This window comes from Copidosoma floridanum, unplaced genomic scaffold, assembly GCF_036245765.1.
Source record: "Copidosoma floridanum isolate Cflo_tuat_1 unplaced genomic scaffold, Cflo_Japanese_pri ptg000020l, whole genome shotgun sequence".
Lineage (NCBI taxonomy): Eukaryota > Metazoa > Arthropoda > Insecta > Hymenoptera > Encyrtidae > Copidosoma > Copidosoma floridanum.
In genome coordinates, this window is record NW_028321897.1 from 22,029,818 (window position 1) to 22,051,588 (window position 21,771).

At 30.8% G+C, this 21,771-nt stretch overlaps 1 protein-coding gene across 3 annotated transcripts in view; it reads left to right on the forward strand.

Annotated features, from left to right (window-relative positions):
• The window catches only part of Hel89B (histone acetyltransferase 1), a 779,777-nt gene that overhangs the window by 160,033 nt on the left and 597,973 nt on the right, over positions 1-21,771 (forward strand). The window lies entirely within an intron of this gene.

The window sequence follows — 21,771 nt, forward strand, 5'->3', positions numbered from 1 at the left end:
GTTGTTGTTTGCATTATTAAGTGATTAAAAAGAAAAATTCCTTACATCTAAGATTTTATTTACAACTTCCTGATATTCAGATTTAAATGTATACTGTTCTCTTGTTACAAACTACAAGAAGAGAAAGAGAAGAGTGCACTGCCACCCTGCCTTCTTAGTGTAGGTTCTGGAGGTATAAGGAGGTATAAAAATTGTCACACTGAACACATATGCATAAAAACTGAATAAACAAAATGTGAAGACTAAACTACTTCTTTAGTGATAACAATCTATCAAGATCGTTACAAAGTATCATAACAAAATTCAAGTGCCATAGTGCCACAAATGATTAAAGATATGATGATTTAATACTCATTTAATACTTTCTTGTATAATCATGCTTCTATTACTAGTTATTAAGACTGTAAGAATCTGTGTAAAATCTCCTGCTAAAACAATTAATTTATTACCAAAATGGATATTTGTATTACACAAATTAAAATAAGATTTAAGTGCCATAGTGAGCAGAGTTCGCGTATCTAGATTACAAAAACAACTTTTATATTTGAACAATTGTCTTGGTACTTGCAAAATTTAAAGTATTCGTACATCGTATGTACAACCTCGTGATATTATATACACAACTCTTCAAAGTCTTTAGTCTCTAGTTTTAAAATTTTACTTTTCTTTTGGTATGAAATATTTATAACTATTCATAACTAGAATTAGAATTTATTTATAAACAACTCTGTGGACGTACTTTCTAAGCCTTTGTTGTCTTAGAGACGCTTTGTTTCGGGAGTCCCCCTCATTTTTCGCGGTTCAAGGCACCCTTTTCGTGTGTTCATCTTGCCTTTCAGGTATTACTTATCACGACAATCAATAAGTCATACAAAGCAATGTAAATAAAGAAAAAATATCTTTCATCACAGCTCGCTTATAATTTCTTATTTGCTAGTTCTCGAAAAAAAAATTGGCTGGACGCACAAGTTATTTGTAGATAAATTTACTAAGGCAGTTACAGAAAACCTTTAAAGGAGAAATCAAAAGAAAGTGGAATTTGCTAAATTTAAGTTAAATATCTTAGTGTACTCGTCAACTTAAATAGTTTGTTATTCTGATTTTGTTAAGATGAGCCATTCGATTAGGCTGAAAAATCATCATCTATGAAGCAAAAAAAAGTTCTATTAGTGTCTATGTAGTGTTAAACTAAGTGGACTAAGACAGACAATTTATTGCCCCTACAAATAGTATGTGTCATCGAAAATTTTTTTGAATTCGATAGTCGCACGATGATACCCTCGAAACATGATTATTTGTGGTGTTATTTAGCACAAGTTTTTTTTTGCACCGTTAACCACACTAAAGTCCAGGTCTTACATCAAAAGTTTCTAGAACTATAAAATTATAATACTGAGGTAGAATATTGATAGGGGTCTTAAAATCATGTACTTAATATTCTTTTCGGTATTATTCAAAATAAGGTAACTGATAAAGTATTTGCCCCTTACTAAAAGATAATTGCAGAGAACCCTAAGTTTAAAAAAAAATGAGGAGGTTGCAGTTCACTTTTATAACGATTGACAATAAATCTAAATTTAGCTGCCGGAGTTAGTGGTTTACCAGGGACAAACAGGTTGTGACAAGGAATTCCGTGACTTTATGAAAAAAAACAATTTCTAGAGCAGGTATCAACATAAAACTTAAATTAAAAATCTATGTTATGCATATGAACTGAATCAAATACCAATCTGCTATAATTACAAAATTTATGAGCTAATTTTTCTTGTAAAAATTTCGTTTTATCAAAAAAATCACTCATAACTTGAGCTAGAACGATCCAAGAGACGCAGAATTCAACAAACCTACTCAAACAATAGTTAATAGGGATAACATATTATTGCTAGATTATGTAAAAAGTTATCGAAAAGGTTGTAAGCAAATTGGACTAGCAAAATATCTATTTTCTCTAAAAAAAGTCGTGTATAACTCGACCTAGCAAGATCTCCGACACTTTGAATTTTACATATGTACTCTTATATTAACCTTTTATTATTATTACAAGCACATATTACTGCCAACATGGGTGAAAAATTATGAAAAAAAATTATGAACAAAGTAGGGTGTCACTTAAGAATGCGCTTTACTGCTGAAGTGTGCTCGGACGAACGTGCAGTAACTGCAGAGTGTGCTCCGCCACTCGTGAGCTTTATACATATTTCCATCGTATTAAAATTTGCTGTATGTTTGCTCTTGACGATTTGCTACTTGTTTTGATCACGGGCCTGCTTTGTTTGCATTTTTATCAATTTGTTAACATTTTCTCCTGTATCATTTTTATCATTGTTTTCATATACATCAATTTGATAACATTTTGTTGTATAACATAACATCATTTCTTCAGCTTGGTTGGTTACCTTGCATCAGTTATACGGTAGTTAGCAGAGCAAATATTTGTACAGCTTAATCAATACAATGACTCAACAGTATGGACACGGAGGTGGAAGTACAAAATATGTGAAACCATGGTGCACGAGTAGGTAAGGCTTGGATGTTCGGACTCTGTAAAGGTAATGACTGCTGGTATTATGTTGTTAAATGATGCGAAAAGTAAGTTATGTTGAGCATAACACTGATGCCCAGTATCAAACCATCGGGAAATTCTGGTTGGATGCAAAAATGAATACTATCAAAAAAAGGGTAGTTACTCTGTCAATGTTGCAGTCACATTTGGACTGATACTGCTGGAAAATAAGGGAAGTACGTGACTCTCATTTATTGATAGAATAGTTTACTGATATAAAAAATAATATATTTCTCAATTGTAAGTGAGGAAATAAAGTTTGTATGGACTGATTTTGCAAGATTCACGATAAAATCTTCATACGGTGAATTTATTTCACAAACTATAATTTTGGAATTCAATTGAGTGGACTTCCTCGTGGAGTTCTTGGTATATCTGTTATAAAGGTACTATATTGGATAAAACGAGGGAAATGAACGAAAATAATAAGGAGGGCCAACAAGAGATGGATAACTCTATTTTAAATGCCTGCAAAACTGTATATATATAAGGTGTAATAAAAGGACCGCACACATACGAATGTATGCATGGAAAAGTATTATTTTTAATTTCCTAATTTTGAAAAAATTGAGTTGTTTATTTTGCTAAGATATTGAATATCTTCACGATTATTAATAGTATTATTAGTTAAGTTAATATGAATCATTTCTGAAAAATGCGTTTTTTATAAACTGCTTCTTTGTCAAGAATCTTTCCAATCAAACACATGCTTATAAAATTGCATGTGATGAGTAATTACAGATTCAAAGTCAGATCGCGTTTGTGTTCGTTTATTCTTTCTTGTAACTCTCTCTTTGTCTCTCCTACATATTCCGCAGAACCGTTGTTGCAACTTAGTTGGTATACAACACTTGTGTTTCTGAGAGTCAGTGTTAAATACTTACCTGAATTAACAAATTTATTAAAATTTTTGATACTTTTGAAATTGTTATAAAATTATTATTGTTATTATTGTTATAATTTTTAAGTTTGAAGTATCGCGATCTTATTAACTTTTCATAAAATTGTGCGGGGTGATCATTCTTACGTAGTAGACTTTTTACAATGTTTAAGTTAAAAGCATGAAACCTTCGATGAGACAAGAGAATGGCTCTTTCTACTAAGTTATAAACCATATTCTTCTTAAGGATATCAGATAATTAGATTTGAAGTTCAAGAAACGACCCAAGGATAACGGCTTAGAGAACCAGTTTGTAATGATTGTATTATTTTCTATTATTAATGTTTTATCTAATAAGTTAATATTATTTATAGAAAGTTCATGTGAAATTTAAATGTTGATTATGATTATTGGAAACTTGTAACACTGCATCTATTTGATCGGATTTTAAACACATTATAGTATCATCTACATATCTTAAGTAAAAGAGAGGTTCAATAATGAATTTATACCTTAAAATATCCAACCAATCTACCTCAAGGCCATCCATGACCATGTCAGTAAACCAAGGGAGACACAGGAGAACCCATAGGTGTGCCAAATGTTTGCTGACAAAACTTATTATCAAAAGAAAAAAATGTATCGTTAAAGAAAAATTTTACACAGTCCCTTATGTCATCAAGAAGGATTGTCGGATCATCGCTGTCGCAGTCTTACTGTATGTTTGTCTAAGCTATTTAAAACTTGGTCATATGGTACACAAGTGAACAGGGACGTAACGTCAAGAGAAATTAGTGTGTAGTTATCTGGAATTTCAACATTTTCAATAAAATTAATAAATTGGAGACCATTGTTAACGTGTGATTTTGGAGCCCAAATATTGTCTTTTAACTCTTGGTAGATAATTTTAGATAGTAAATGTGTAGGGCTGTTGATAGTAGAAATAATTTCTTTCAGAAAATCGACATTTCACAAGACAAATGTGTTTACAACTTTTTAAATAACATTTTACCCATGCTGGCATTCATACATGCAAATAAAAAGCTATCCTCAGATTCTAAGTGCCTGTGTCGTGCTGGGCCGATATAAAAAAATTTTTTTTACAGGAAATTGATATTTTGCCTATTTAACTTATTTATTAGCACATTAATAACTTTCCACCAGTGTTATCAGTAATATGTGCTAGTGATTCAATTATAATTAAAGTATACTCATTGAATTTTCTTACCTTGAAATTTTTCTGGCTCGAGTTATTACTGTTTTTTCTGAAAAGTTAGTATTTTTACCTGATTAATTTGCTTACAACTTTTATATGTATAATAGATTGGTATCCAACTTAGTTTATATACATATTATGAACTTCAAATTTCGTTTCTTTGTTGGAACGTGCTATAAAAATATTTTTTCTGTAAACTTATTGGGCTCTTTGTCATCACTTATTCGCCGTGACCAGCTGCTACTTCTAGCTGCTAGTTTAAGATTTATTCATTGACAGTGAAGATTTGTTGAAATATCTCTCTATATGACACTGTCAAACCAACGACCCCCTCCCCCCCCAAAATTTACCAACACACAATTTTTCTTATTCCTTCATTGACCTATTCCAGATCCATTCTCTTATCAATCCCTTACTTCATTGTTTGAAACCAGAGAAGTCTTTCCCCCCTAGGTTATTTACAACCTTTTTTGAGAAACATAAATTTATTTACATTGCTTTTATTATTACCATCTAAAAATTATTCAAAAAAAATTAATTTTACATATTATTTACAATGTACATATAGCACGTTTACACGTTCATACAACAACAGTCCAGAATTTATAAGAAATATACTTATAATACTGATAAAATATAATAAAAGTAGTTATTAAGAAATTTTATTGACTATTCTTCTTGGAGGCAAAATCACTACCTTGGAGGCAAATAAACGAACTTTAAACATACAAACATAATAGAAAAAAAGACTTATTATAAGAAGCTCGTTAATTTTTTTTATCATTATTTTTACTAAGTAGTTAAGTTTTTTTTAGATTAAACTTTTGTTAAAACAGTAACGCCTTAGGTCGTATGTGATTATTTAAGGATAAATGAATTGTGTGTGGGGCAAAATTTTAAAAAAAAGCACATTTACGATGTTACATAGAAATACATTGCAAAACAAATTTAAAAAGTTGGATAATCGTCCTAAATGTGATAACGAGTTGTCAAGAAAAGATGCATTGATAAGACATTCCAAGACATTTGAAAAAAAAGTTAATAAAAAATAAATAATTCAATATCACATTGTTAAAATATATTTCATAATTTTCATAAAACATTTCTTAATTTCCTAAAAAATACAGATGCAAGCATTTTTAATCAAAATTATGAGGCAAATATACAATTCTATAATTTCTTTTAATTAATACTGCAGTTATAATTGATGTCAGAATGTTAACGGATTGTTTAATTTTGTCTAAGATGATTACAAGATCTGTAAAAAATGATTAAATATAAAGACAAATGAAAACTTGTAAAAAAAATGCAATAACTTTTTAATAACATAAATTTTCATTCAAAAACGTAAAAAAAAATCTCACTCCTTGTAAAGATAAAGTTGGGGTAGAGCGCTACTGATATACATACTGATTTAAGGGAGTTATTCAACACAGTTCCCCTCTACCCCTATCAGCACCTCTCTAATTAAAGTAAAATTCTATCGGCTTTTCTATTTTTATTGGGTTAAATTTTTGCTTGCCCCCCCCCCTCTGACCCTCTCACAATTATATATAGTCCAGGCACATTGACTCATTTACAGAGATAAAAAAAAGAAAAATTTTATACAGATACATACGTTTTCAAATGGTTAAAAGGGTTAAAGTCAACATAAAAAAAATGTGTTATGTGCCCAAGAAAGTAAGGGGATGATTTTAGGGGTTTAAAAGGGGTGGAAATGGATACATCTCGTGTTTTTTGCAATTTCATGCGAAATGTGATGTCCTTCTATTAAATGTTAAACACAAAAGTTCTAGATCTTGGAAAAATCTACAACTTTCGTGTGATTCATTTTTAAACATAACCTCAAAATTTTAGAAAAAAATTTAAAAAATAAAAAAAAAATTTTTTTTCTGTTTTTTACTTGTCAATTTCTCAAAAATAAATATTTTTCAACCAAACTAGCTGAAAGTACTCTTTTTTGTGTCCTAAGCAACAACATAAAATTTTAGATTGAAATATTAAATCTGTTTGAAAGATTCATTTTTTTCGGTCCGAAACACGTTGTTTTCAAAGTTACATTTTACTACTTACAATAATCGTAGAGAGGTCATACAGGGCTAATTTTTTTCGTTTTGACGTCTCCTTTTCAATGAAATAACAAATCAATACAGCTTCTATTTAAAACATTTCTAAAAATTGAAAAATATAAAAACATGCTTTTAAATAATTGAATGATTTTTTAAAATGAATTCTGAATCTAATTTAACATGCACCGAATTTATGATTAAAATTTATACCAACAAAATAGATTTTAAACAATACTACTACTACTAATAATAATAATAATAAGAAAAAATGGAGGTAAATGACAATAATAAAAAACTCAATTTTAATCAAGTTGATTTTTTAATGTAATATGCTCAAGTACTGATAAATATCATACATTTACACTTTATATACATAAATATTATATATTTATTATGCGATTTATTACATATTTAATAACGAACACATTATGCACACTAAACCAATTTTTGTCTTTTCGCTAATTGTAAGTTTGGCTGATCATCATCGATTAATTGTTCGTTAAAATATGTGACTTCCTCATTATCTTCAATCGTTTCTTCATCAAATTCCTCTGAAAACTTTTCCATAGCAAGATTTTCTGAGTTGAAGATAATACTTGCTTGTTTAATTTCATCAGGATTATCAGAAATTTCATCAAAATCACTTAAATCTTTTGAAACTTTTTCAACGTTTGAACAACTTTCAGAACCATGGCATTTTGTGCATAACTCTGTGCATCGTGCATCGTTTAAATGCAAACGTGATAGTCTTTATAAGCAGAGTTAATATAAACAAATACAACTTTATAAATAATATTGTAAGGTCATTTTGACGAATAAAAACATAAAAATGAAAATATTTGATTAAATAAAGTCTCAAAAATCTCATTAATTTAGCATTTACCCCTTATTACAAAAAATTATATTTTATAAAAATAACAATATTTTACTATCGATATTTTATAAAGATTTAAGTACAACTTAAGAAGTGAAAAAATTAAGTTGACTTACGTTTTCACTTTATATCAATGTTTAGTTTTCGAGAACAGAAACTTCACCTTACGTTTATTTTTATCACATATAACTATTCGAAATCAAGTGAAAGAAAAACAAAATTAATCACTTAATTTAAATTCCAATTAACCAAATAAAAACTATGTATTTATTGAATGAAGAACTCAATAAAAATGTACTTTCTTTGCTGGCTATACATAGACTACTGAGCCACGTGCTCCAATCTGAGTACGCGTCCTTCTGCTCCGTTTTGCCTGTGCGTCCTTTTCTCTCTCTCTCTCTTTTTCTCTCTCTCTCTCTCTCTCTTTTTCTTTCTTTCCCTCTGTCCGCGTCCTTCTTCTACAGATGTAACACCTGTTCCAGTCCCCTACATATAACAGTATATATGCTCCAAAACGAATAAGAGGTTCCTTCCAAAAACATATTCAACTATCTTTACTCCAAAACGTTTTATATAATTTATTTTAAAACTTACCTAACTTTGTGTAATTTTAATATTTGGCTTTGATTTATATTGAAATTTCTATTGATAAAATGAAATGTACAATAAATATAAAATTCGATGCAAGATAAATTCATTTTAAAAAATCATTCAACTATTTAAAAGCATTATTTAAATAATTTCGTACAAAAATTAATTGTAAGACAATTTATTTATCAAAATATGTAGAAAATAATTGAAATTATTAGTTTTATCGCGAGAAATGAGGAACTTTTCTTATTAAAGTAAAAGTCGATGGCATTGTATGTACTTACATGACATCTGTCAACTACACGAAATATGCTATTTCAAAATTTATAGCAGTACTGTACAAAATTAAAAAATGTATTTAAATAGTAAAACATATGTTTCTTTGTGTTTTTTTCCGAACAATTCAATGGTCTTATTAGTTTAAAAAATTTTTTTTTATTTATAACAATTTATTAACAATAACCAAAAAATTTGTTTTTGAAAAATTAATTTTCTTATGTTTTTAATTTTTAGAAATGTTTTAAATAGAAGCTGTATTGATTTATTATTTCATTGAAAAGTAGACGTCAAAACGAAAAAAATTAGCCCTGTATGACCTCTCTACGATTATTGTAAGTAGTAAAATGTAACTTTGAAAACAACGTGTTTCGGACCGAAAAAAATGAATCTTTCAAACAGATTTAATATTTCAATCTAAAATTTTCTGTTGTTGCTTAGGACACAAAAAGGAGTACTTTCAGCAAGTTTGGTTGAAAAATATTTATTTTTGAGAAATTGACAAGTAAAAAACAAAAAAAAAATTTTTTTTTTATTTTTTGAATTTTTTTCTGAAATTTTGAGGTTATATTTAAAAAGGAATCACACGAAAGTTGTAGATTTTTCCAAGATCTACAACTTTTGTGTTTAACATTTATTAGTAGGACATCATTCGCATGAAATTGCAAAAAACACGAGATGTATCCATTTCCACCCCTTTTAAACCCCTAAAATCATCCCCTTACTTTCTTGGGCACATAACACATTTTCCTTATGTTGACTCCAACCCTGTTAACCATTTAAAAACGTAGGTTTCTGGATAACATTTTTCTGTTCTCCATATTCAACGTGCCTAAACTAATAAGACAGCAACTGGGTACTGCAATAAGCCTCCCTCATGATTTTCAAGAACTCCTTTTAGCCACCTTTTTGCTGCATCTTGAAATAGAGTAAAATTATGTGGGTTGTAATATCATTTTTAGTTAAGTTACTTTTTTTACCTTCTCTCTAAGCTCTCTTAACACTTTGCAAGAAACCGACCTTAGCCCTCTCATAATTTCTAAACACATTGTCTAAGAAACGCTTCAATATTTGTTCTAGCCCCCTTTAGCCACTTTTGACCTCTTGCTTCAAAACTATTTTATTTTTATAAGTTGTTAATATATTTTGACACCTCCCTTGAGGTATTGTTCCGACAAGTTTATCATTTTTATCTTAAGTTTCTAATAAATTTATTAGACGCATCATTCCTTACCAACCTAACCGTTGTTCCAATTTTTAATACTAAGCTCATACCGAGGTGAGCCTTTCAAAATTTTGCTTAGAAATTTAATTTGGAATTTTTGTAAATATAACTATCACATTTTTTAACATTTTTTTTTTACATGATAAAAAGTTTTATTATTCAAAAAGTAAGTATATTTTTTATTAGAAGTGAGTATTGTCTTATTTATTAAAAAAATAATATCTTAACCAAAAATATCGAAACAAACCTTAGTTATTTTTCATTTATTTGGCACTTGCAACAATACAATTTATGCTTTTTCAATACCTAATAATGAATCTGATAATGCTTTGTCAGATGAACGAATATGGATTGTAAGTTTCAGAATACGAAACTGTGATGAAAAATGTGATTAGGTCATACTTAATATGTTATTTAATATGTTCTTGTATATTCATGCTTCTTTTGCTATTTTTCAAAATTGTAAGAATCTTTTAAAAATCTTCTTTTCAACCAATTATTTTATTACCGAAATGGATATTCGTATCACATAAATCACGTAATCTTTTTTTGACTATTTTCTAGGCTTTTTAAAAATGTTTTGAAGATAATTTAAAAATTGAGTTCAGCTCTTATCAAGCTTTTTTTTATCTTTTATATAATCTTTATTAAAAAATTGATTGAATTTTTTCCGTAAATTTTTGCCTCAAACAACTTAAGAAATTAAAAATCATGCAAAAAATATTAATTTACATGGCAGCATAACTCAACATGCTTCTTCAAAAATATCATAAATTTGGGAATCGTGTTTGGTGAAGCCCAATGTAATAGCAATATTTTTTAGTGTACTATAAAGTATTCTGTCAATTTGTTTTACATTTAAAAATGTTCTGCTTCATTAATGTGATTTAAAATTAGTTCGAAAGAAAAACGCTCTGAGTTCCTAAGAGACACTATGTTAAGTTGACCAAATGTTCAATTATTTTGGTACTCTTTCCCGTACCACCCAAGTTTTTGTTACTTATTTAAAATAGTAGTATTCTAAAATACTTACATAGCGAATTTTGTTGTCCAAAATTTTGGCAAAGTGAAAGACAATAATTCAATTGTTTCAAACGTGGAAGAATATTTTTACCTGCTGTAAGTCTGTATGTATCATAATACTTTAAAGCAACTATGAAAACGATGATGATTTTAGATATTTTATTCAATACTACAATAATCTTCTCTCTTTTGCATTATTTAGTGCCATTGTAAGTGGAGCCAAAAAGCTATTTATCATTTAAAAATTTAAGGTCAAGTTAGTCACGTATTTTTTAAATCTCTTACAAACATAACTCTAATAATCCTTTTTACAGTCAAGCATCCATATAAGATGACTTACTGTACGTATAAAAACGTTCGTCAAAAAAACTTGTTAGAAAATTTTATTTTTTGTGTATATCATTTTTATTTATTTGTGTTTTATTTGTTGACACATTTCTTTACCCGAACTATTATTTTTTAACTTATTTTACTTTTTTCGACACTGCAAATTTTTTTGTTTCTTATTCAAAATTGTTACTTTGATATTGTTTTGCAATTTGTTTTTTCAAAATTATAATTACTTTTGCTTGTAACTCTTCTAATTCTCGCCGAATTCCATTTCTGGTCATTAAGATATTCTTATGCAATATATGTTACCTCTTAAAGTATGAAATCACATGGCTCATAATTTAAGACTAAAAACAAAGTTTTTGTATTAAATCACACAACTCTTTTTGTAAGATAGAGTATTGAGGGGTTGGCACGCAAAGCACAGGAAGGGACAAAGCCTCACTAGTGTATACCACATGGCACGGAGTGAGGAGAGGGGGGTTCTAACTAAATTCCATGTAATAATCAATTGAAGGGAGGGTATGTAAATAAATAGCACGTGATTTATATATACATTAAAATCATTGAAAAATTCTTGGAATTAAAAAAATTTAAGTACATGTACTCCATTTCCAATTCGAATAACGCACGAAGAATGTGAACGTGCGAGTTTATTATTTGATACAGTCAATACTTCTGCTGCTCAACTTACGTCAGTGTTTTATTTTGTTGCCTGACGGGCCATAAAAGCTAAAGAGTGACACAGAAGCCTTTCCTGGCAATGCGGAAAGAAGACTTCAGGATTTGCAACAAAAAATAATAAGAAGGGACACGGCGTACTAAAGTTATTTTACACTTCAGGTAAAAATTTATGTTTATACAAATCGCATAGCAAATATGACACTTGATTTCAAATATGACAAACAAACAAGTTATTCTATTACTATTAATATTTTTCTAGAAAACTCCAAGTAGCCGAATTTCTGGTGTTTCAAATGAGTTATCGACTCCTTACGATAGTTCTCTCGAACGTGATGTGACCGTCTCATTAACCGTTCAAAAATCTATTTTATAAATTATTGTTTATTTAAATTTAAAAGTGCATTTAAAAATCATTCTGCGATTTTCACTTTAATTTGATTTACTGTTTTAACAGAAAGTTCTTTGAAACGATCTGAAATTCAGATTTACTAATAGACGACAGTTATGCAGACTGTGCAGTCACTAGCGAGATCGCTGCTAACCCAACGGAAATTTCATACAGAAGAGTAATGCATATAAAGTTAGAACTTTAGCACCTATTGTAGAGTGGTTCAAAGAATCAGACGCCGAAATAGTTTTTACAGATACCATAGAGATCCAAACAGAGAAGAATGATTCTATATTAATAAATGATTTGCATGATTGGTTCGTTTCACTATTTGCAATTGTGGATGGCTTTGAATCTTAGATATATTTTATTACAGAAAAAATTTGATTTTTTACTCAAAAAAACCACGTGCCATTTCAGGGAGGGGGTCAAGAAAAAGCTATGGTACACCACATCAACGTAGGGGGGAGGGGTTAAAAGATACCTAAAATAGAGCATGTGGCTTATGAACGTTTTCTAAGTTCTATCTTATTTGTTTCTCAGTATTGTAAATTATGATTCAGTCTTTTCCTTACAAAATTATCCATTTAAACAAATACTACAATATCAATATAAATTTACAGTATGTTTACAGCAAAAATTATATTTTATATCACCACAGTGAAATAAGACAAATAAAGCTTGCAATTGTTTGCGTACGTGTACGTGTGAAAAGGAAAAAAGATAAGGTTAAGAGGAAAGTAATAGTATCGATATATAAAGAACAAAAACTCGTTTCCAGGAGGATCCATCCCCGATGTTCGGTTAAACTAAAAGCGTTGATTCGGGCCATTATCCTTAGGAAGTATGAAAGCACAAATTCGAGGACTAGCGTTTTATATAAACTTCTAACTTCTGAACTCGCATTCCTCAGATATTCGCGTCTAGATCTTTTTGCTGTATCTGTCGTATTTCACCTTTCTTTTGCCTTAAAGAGCTCACCCACAAAAAAACGATGGCATAAAAACCAGCAGAGGTAAGAAGAACAGCATCAGTACGGGGCATCCTTTTAACAATAATAGCATAGAGCCGATGGTATTGCACGCTTTTTGATGGCAGGCTGAAGTGATTAAAAATGCGCATTTAATGAAATGAATCTAGCCACTGTTTTCCAGCACCATAATGGTGAATACAAGGAAAACTGTGCTTATCATAACGTTTGACTTAACAAAAAGTTTCTTTTAGATTTGCCTCAGTCTAGGAATAGTTGGAAACATAATTTTTTTGTGTAAAATTTTTTCTTTTCATACGCTATTTATTAGTCAGTAGGTAAACTATTATCATAATTTTTTGGCTACGCTTATTTAAGAGAGATGAAATTTTTAAGTGTTGTACGTCACAGAAATAAGCATTTGGTTAGTACTGTCATCAAGCTTGCTACATAATTAACATGATAGGAGACTTACAAACCTTGTAAAATTATTTTATAGGCGTTAGCAGTAAACAAGTTATGTTAAAAATATTTTTAATTTAACTTGAAGTTAAAATTTAAGACATCTTCTAGTCTTTTTTGAGTCGTATAGTTACTTTTATGAGGAAAATTTTAGATAGTACTATAATCATCTATCAGTTACCTACTAAAAATTTTATGTTACACTCGCTTTTACAACTTTTATGTTATATTTATCGATAATGCAGTGCGCTTCTATGCTAGCGTTGCAACCATTTTCTTAACATATGTGTATTAGTACAGGTACTAACTCAGTGTTTGGTAGCATATCCGTTAACGTACTAGTCTATTACCTTAAAGATCAAGGTTTAAATTCCATTGGTGGCGAGAAAATTATTATTTACAAATTTATTTTTGTATTTTTTTATCAATTAAATAAAATTAAGTATAAAACGTGCCCTTTTTTTAATCTGATGGTCTGGATTGCGGTAGAGATTTCGGGCACTATACTGGCAGCAATGGGATTAAGCCATTAAAATTTTCCAGTTATCTTTTATATTAACATAAGTTTCTTAATAATTAAAAAAGCTTTATTTTTTTTGCTTCTTCTTATAAAAAAAAATATTTATAATAACAATAATAATGAATAAAACACTGAAAGACTTACTGCAAGGTAGTAAGAGAATACGACCTCCTAATTATAATATATTTACATGACGATTCATGACAATCCATAACGCAGCTTTCAAAAGGATTGAGGTTTGAAATAAAAATGAGAGAACTCTTTTTTTATCATCCATCTTGTCGTATCGTCATATAGAGTAAAAGTATTCTGCGTCAGAGTACTATTTATTAGATCCAAAAGTGTTCTGATGTACACTTAAAACACAGGAAGTTGCATTTTATAATCTTTAAATTCTCACTCTTTTTTCAGGTTCTTATCATATTAAATTCTATATAGTTGATTTAAGCTGAATTACCAATAACTAAAGTGAATTTCGTTACAAAATCTATTCTAGAAGTATTTCAAGAGTAGCTCTCAGATTTGCTAAGAAATGGCTGGGTAACTTATTTTAATACTTTTTCCTAATATTATTTTAAAACATATAATAAAAACCATTTCTGGCTCAGTCTCACGATACGTTTAAGACCACTTTTGAAATCTGTGGTGATAGTAATTTGTAAACTAGAGGTAAGACGTGTTTTTGAATTTCTGATTCAACCTACTCTTATAGTAATTTTAAGACTCATGATTTTAAGGTTGATTTTAACACACATTTCAATACTAACTCAAGATTTTTGAATCATTATATTAATAGTTTTCGATTAATGGTAAAAACTATTCTTATAGATTACTAATGTCATGTATTTTTAACATGCTTTGAAATAATTTTCTACAATTTTCTTAAAATGAGTTTGTGATTTTTTTTTCAACTCTTATGGTATTTACCTTAAGACTAGTTTTCAGATTTATTATAAGAAGTTTATAAATGATGTTTTTAGCCAGTTTTTTTAGCACTTTTGAGAACGATTGGAAGATAACTTTTAAGGTTTTCTTCAAACATACCTCAGTACCAGTTTTAAGTTTCAGATAGGGAACAATCAAGATACCTTCATTTACAGTTCTCTTGAGACCAGATTTAAAGTATGTTTTAAAATTAGTTCTGTAAAGAGCTTAGCGATTTAATTTGATATCTATTCTTATACGTTTATAATTAAGACAACGTTTGTAATTTACATTAAGTTTAAATGAAAGACCTACTTAAGATATTTGAAGACCTATTTTAGAATAAGTTAGCAGATTTCTTTAAGACTCACTATGAATAAAGTTTAACGATTTAAGTCCATACGATGACCACATGTATTTTAAGACCTAATGTGAGACCATTTTCTCTATTTCACTTTAACTTTTCTGAGAATTTTTTCTTTTCTGAGAATGTTCTAGTAAATTTTTTTTTTTATAAACAGTAACAGTTCAGAAATACGAAGAAATATTTTATTTTCAAAATTTAGCTACATATTAAGAGCTAGCGTATCCATAACATATCTTAAATTGAAGTTTATAAGTTACTTAATACGTTATTAGAAAATAATTGAATTTATTGCAAACAAATCCTGTTTTTTAAAATTTCAGGAAGAACAACTGAACTGATTTAACCTTACCAAGTCTCATTTTTTAAATCTTTTTAACGTGAATGCTCCTTCTGTTAAACACTTTTTCGTATGACCTCAACTTTTCACTCCAGACGCAAAAAAACGTAATTTGACCATATTTTAAAATTTTTTGACATTTTTAGTTGTTTTCTACCATCTCTACACATTTTGTAAATGTATTTTCAGTAATCTTGGACTTCTGTAATCATTAAAAGTTAATTTAATAATCCAATACCATTAATTAAGCATTATTGTAGAAGCGGCATTAGCTCAGTGGTAATCGTGCTTGTTACTGATACAAAGCTGTATTAGGGGTCATGTAATTTTCCTTCAGAGTAATTCCAGGATTTTTCCCTTGCGCCACAGGTCTTCGGGCTTAGGTGACTGCGAAATAGTGTTAGGGCTGTACGTAGAGGTTAGCGGATCCGATGTGCCAGGCAGGGATCGCTGGCCTTACCGGTGAGGAGTGGTCCCTGAAACATGATGCTTCTCTAGGGATGCTAATTAGCTTGGATCCAATGCTTCGACAGAGAGCACTGGCTTAACTGGTGAGGAGTGGGCATCCTGGAATATGGAGTTCTCTCCAGGGCAAGGCTACACAGTGGCAAATGGACCCGATGCACCGTTGGTGCAGAGAGTGTCAGCTTAACTGGCAAGGTGTTTCACCAGAGATACTCGCACTGTGCCCATGGGTAAGTTATAATATCAGTAAAAGGGCTGAAAAATGGGTGTGGCAATACACCCCCATACATAGGTAGTGAGTGGGTGTCCCTGGCGACTTTGCCTAAAAGCTGTCATGGTAAGCCCGTAAAAAAAAAAAAAAAAAAATTAAACATTATTTTCAGACTGCTAATAGGTAATTATAGTATAAACACTATCTGCATATAAATATAGATAGTTTTTAGGACTCAGGTCACCTAATTTGTATAGTATACCTCATGCGGCGAATAGCAGTGAGGAAATAAAGCTCAACTTTTTGATAAAACGAATGATTAAAAATATTTTGAATACTAAACTTGTAAATGTGGCCTTCAGTTGTACTAAAGCTTTTTTGTGAGGCCCTTACATAGGAAAAATAAAAATTTTTGACTATGCTTTTAAATAGCACAAGCAGTAGTAGTAGCAACCCGCAAAAACCAGGGCACAGTTAATCTGGCAGCTGATGGCCTGATAGTTGGACACATAAGTGTTGCTTGAATCTCGTGAAGAAAACTATTAACTACATGAAAATGCTGAAATAATGTTACTTGTTTTTTTTTCTGTGTCCTTCAACTCATATATACTGTCGTATTTGTCAATAAGTAATATTATGTAATAGGGAATGCAAAATAGTTATTTGTGTGACTCAAGAACATAATATGAAAAATGAAAACTATCTGTGCATTAGAACCTGTGAACCAAAGTAACATTCCATTATTAGCAACAATGATTAATTTATGAATTAACAATAGGTTTTCGATGTGTAAATGTACTTGTAAACAGGGTGAGTCTGCCTGTATCCTATACACATTGACAGACTGGACACCCATCATCGCTGCTGCACCACTGACGCGCAGGGGCCACGACTCACTAGTTTCGATCGGACAATCGATTACTTTATTACAAGTTCGTGTCCACCGTTTAGTATATATTTATCTACGATGACGTGTAGTGGTATTGATGCAGTAAGCATATTTATTACTTAGAATCGAACTGTAAAAATCTGCTAGAAAGGAGTATATATGTATACAGCCTGCGTCACTTATCTCACTCGTTTGAGCATAGCCTAGCTGAGACTTTCTGTCTTAATGCTGACGAAATCTTGTTACGTGTACTGTTGCGACATCAGAAGTGTTTAGGGTGTTTAAAAACGGTTTATAGATGCGTTGTACTCTTCAAGTTATTATATGATTTAAGATGGAACATTAATAAATAAGTACCGTAAAATAAATTTTCAATTAATAAAATAAATTATATTTTGTGTGCGTGTAATTTAAAAGTATGATACATGAAAAAAGTTCCTATGAAACTTCGTCTGTTTCGGGGCAAGTTTTTTCGTGGAATTTTTCTTCAGAGTGATTCCAGAGTTTTTTTCTTCCCTACAGGTCCTTGGAGAAGTGATCCTAAAGACGTAGGGCGTCTCTGAGAACGCTAATTAACCTGGATCCGATGCTTCGACAAAGAGCGCCAGCGAGGAATGGACGATTCTGAGATATGAAGTCTTCTCCACTACACTGTAGCAAATTGACCTGATGCACTAGTGGTACAGAGAGTGCCAGCCTAACTGGCAAGATGTATCATCAAAAATATTCTCACTGTGCCCATGGTATGATAGTATAAGATCAGTTAGGTGATTAGCAAACAGGCGGGGCACAGTACACCCCAATACATAGGTATTTTTGGTGGCCTTGGTGGCTAGGCTAGTAGGCTGTCATAGTCATCCAGTAAAAAAAATATTAACAGGATTTCCATAAATTTATGGTTACTGGCAATAAATGTATGCAACTTTAAGGAATTTCAAAAATTTTTTTAAGTAACGAAGCGTCTAAAAAAATCTAAGTCAAAAAATTATGTTATAATAAGATAGCAGCTGACATGGGTGCTGTAAGTAACTCTAAACTAAGGTTTTAGAAAATTTTTTTACATTCCCTTATTGGTCAAGTGGCACTTTGCAGTTTGCAAGTGGCGAAAAGTGGAAAAAAGTGGTCAAAATTAGAGATTCACGTGAGTTTTTGACAAAAGTGGAACCCGTAAATTGCTATAGATTCTTGAAATGATAGCGGATATTTTAAGGTATCGCTTTTTTGGTTCGATACCTTAACACTGAAAACTGATTTTAGATGTTAAATAAGAAAAATACTCGTGAACTATCAATTTTTGTGCCTATTTAGCGAATTTCAACACAAATTTGGAGGTTAAGGAAGCACTAAAAATATCATGAGGTACCTAAGCAAGAAAACGGTAGCCGGAATTATCCGCTATCATTTCAGGTATCTATACCTGTAAACAGATTCTATTTTTGTCAAAAACTTACGTGAATTTTGAATTTCGACCACTTTAATCTATTTTCTACACACTGTGTGTCGCCATCCAGCGACTACAGTTCTACATTAGTTAGCAAGTTAGCTAATTTAGAATATAACACTACAAGAAAGCAAAAAAAAACGATTGTGGAATTTCATGACTGTTACGTCAGTCAAGACCATTTTTGTTACACTATGACGGTGCTACGGGGATTTCAGCAGTGGTGGATAAATATTGGGGTATAACTAATTACTATAAATGCATATGCCAGGGAAGTGCAAGATACGTTAACTGCAGCAAAATTAAGTGAGATCTGCACTCTCTAAATTATTACACTCATACGATGCAGCCAAAGAGAGCATCAATCTTTGATACTCTTAAAAAAACCTCTAGCAGTCGGCGCACCTATCACGTTTTCTACCGTAGCGTTATCATTATATTTAAACGCCAGTTAGTGCTAGTTAGATAATGAAGTATAAAAATACATAAGTATAAAAGTCATTAAATCGTTAATAGCACATATTGCAACTTGGTTTGATCGCGCATACTACGCAGACTAAGACTGTCTCTTTAACACGGCACTTTAGTGGAGAATTCAATGTTTCTTTATAACGATTTCTCGCATGGCTTTCAATTAACGTTAGGGAAATGGATATGACTTGACTACTTGTCGATCACTTATTTCTTACTGCATGTACATTGCACATAACAGACTACGTCTGACTCGATGATACTTGATGTCCTGACGAGTTTAGGCACGAGGAAGGTGTGGGTTTACACATACGGTAATGCCACTACCAGGAAGCTTTTGTTGAAGTCGGCTGAGTCTTCAGTTTGTTCGTTGCTCTCGTCAGCTATAGATGCGGCAAGAGTCTATCAACGCGACATCTTCTCACTGGTCGCGTTGGTAAGGGTCTACCTTCGACCACTGAGCAGGACAGAGACAGCCTCTGCTTTCATAGCAGTTGACGACCATTGCCGATGTGTACGTGTATTTGTGCCGTATGCCTATGCGCGTGTCTCCTTGGTGTTCCGTATGCAAACGTGTGAGTAGCTGTGACTTCGATGCTGTAAGAGCAAAGGGGGGCAATAAGACGTGTGGGAGAGCCGTACGAGATGATTCTCTATGTATACTTGGCGCGCAGGTGCGTTCTTTTTACCAACACCGTATCAAGCAAGCCGCATCAAGGAGATATATTCTCTCTAACTAAGAGACCCTTAACGCTGGCCGTACGACTCGGGAGAGAGAGTCAAATTGCCGTGTCACAACACATACTTCAAATTTGAATTGCAATCTTTGCAAATACCGTTCAAAGAAAATATATATTATTTGTACCAAGACATATTTTATTTGAAAACTGATGTCTCTAATAGGTAGGTTCTACTTATTATTAACGATTCCTAAAAGAAAAATTAGTATAGGTAGAAGACAATAAGAATGAGATTATGAAATTTTTGTTGATTTGGAGAAATCCACGTAGCTCATAAAAATGCCACTTTTACATAAAATAGTAAACGTAAAAGTTTTACCTTAAAAACGAAAAGTTAAGTTGTGTATATTGTTGTTAAATTGGTGATAGTTCCTTTTATGATCTTAAAAACTTATTGTGACATTATTCGTATTACAGATAGTAACAAACCTGTAGAATATAAAGAGTTTATCTGATATCAGCGAAACATGGGAGTATTTTTCTGTCGTGTACATTAAGTACTTCTAATGCCAACAATTCTATCAACGTTTCGTAATTTAATGACATAAAAACATCTAATTTACTAGTTCAAGGCATCACTAGTTCTTAGGATAGCTTGTAAAAGTGCAAATTCCCCCTATTTCCTTCCTACATAAAATTATGAAGCTATGTTAATAAGATGGGAACAAAGATTAATGATACAGGCATCGAGTATTCCAAAGTCTGTAACAACTTATAATAATGCATATTATACGTAAAAATTTTTTAATGTAATATAAAAAAATTATAAAGTTATGGGACTTTGAGATTATGGTTTTAAAGGGGTTAAGGATTTTAATGTTGTGAGTCTTAATTATATTTAACTCTATAACAGATGGTCATCATATCACTCTCTTAATTTACGGGTTAAAGGTTGTGGGATGGTATGGTTATGGTGTTGGTCGGTTAGTGTAAATAATATTATATTACCCTGTTAGGAGTTAGTTAGAACCTGAATTCAGAGTCAGTGATCCTAATAACATATAGTATTCATGTTGAATGCCAAGGCTGTTAAGTGTTCTGTGGGTGGCTATGTTGTCTATCAATCCATGCGAAGCATATCATCACAAACGGATTTTTTGCAGAGGTGTAAAGAAAAAAATGACTTCAAATTACAATTTTTCAGCATTTACAACCTTGAAAATTAAAAAAAATAGAATCAGCTGTTCTAATAGTTAAAATCAAGGCCGAATTTCAAAATGGATGTTGCTAAGAATACTAAAATTTGAATTTGATTAAAAATTTTATATGTTTTTATCTCTATTTCAAAATAAAGAATTTCTAATAAAAACATTTTAAAACGTATGATGAACTCAGGATTAATTCTCATGTCATAAGAATAAAACGAATTTGATCTAAAAATGTTCAATATTACACAAGTTGAAAGAAGAAAATTTTGCTGGGGTACGATGTTTCGAAAATTTGTCATTAACACAGTAGTTTTTTTCGCAATGGATAAGTTTTAGTTGAAAAAAATTAGCTGTTTTTCTAATGTTTTGCTACTATTAATTACTGCGAATTATCGTAGATATCATGGTACGATGAAAATCCAAATCAGGTAATTTATTTCAATTTCCAGCATTTCAAAACAAAAGTCATCAGCTTTATAGTTCAAAAATAATTTTTTGGATACTATCATATATATACATGTTCATGAACATGGTTTCCCTTTACATTATTGATAGTTTCCTCACTAGAGTATAATCACTATCATACCTGTTATATTGTCAATATTCGCGTATAATGTCTCGAATAAAAAAGAACTTACGATTGTTATCCAAGCTTCACACCTATCGCTCAATTCAGATCCATATTTTTTAAACATTTTGGGTTCAAA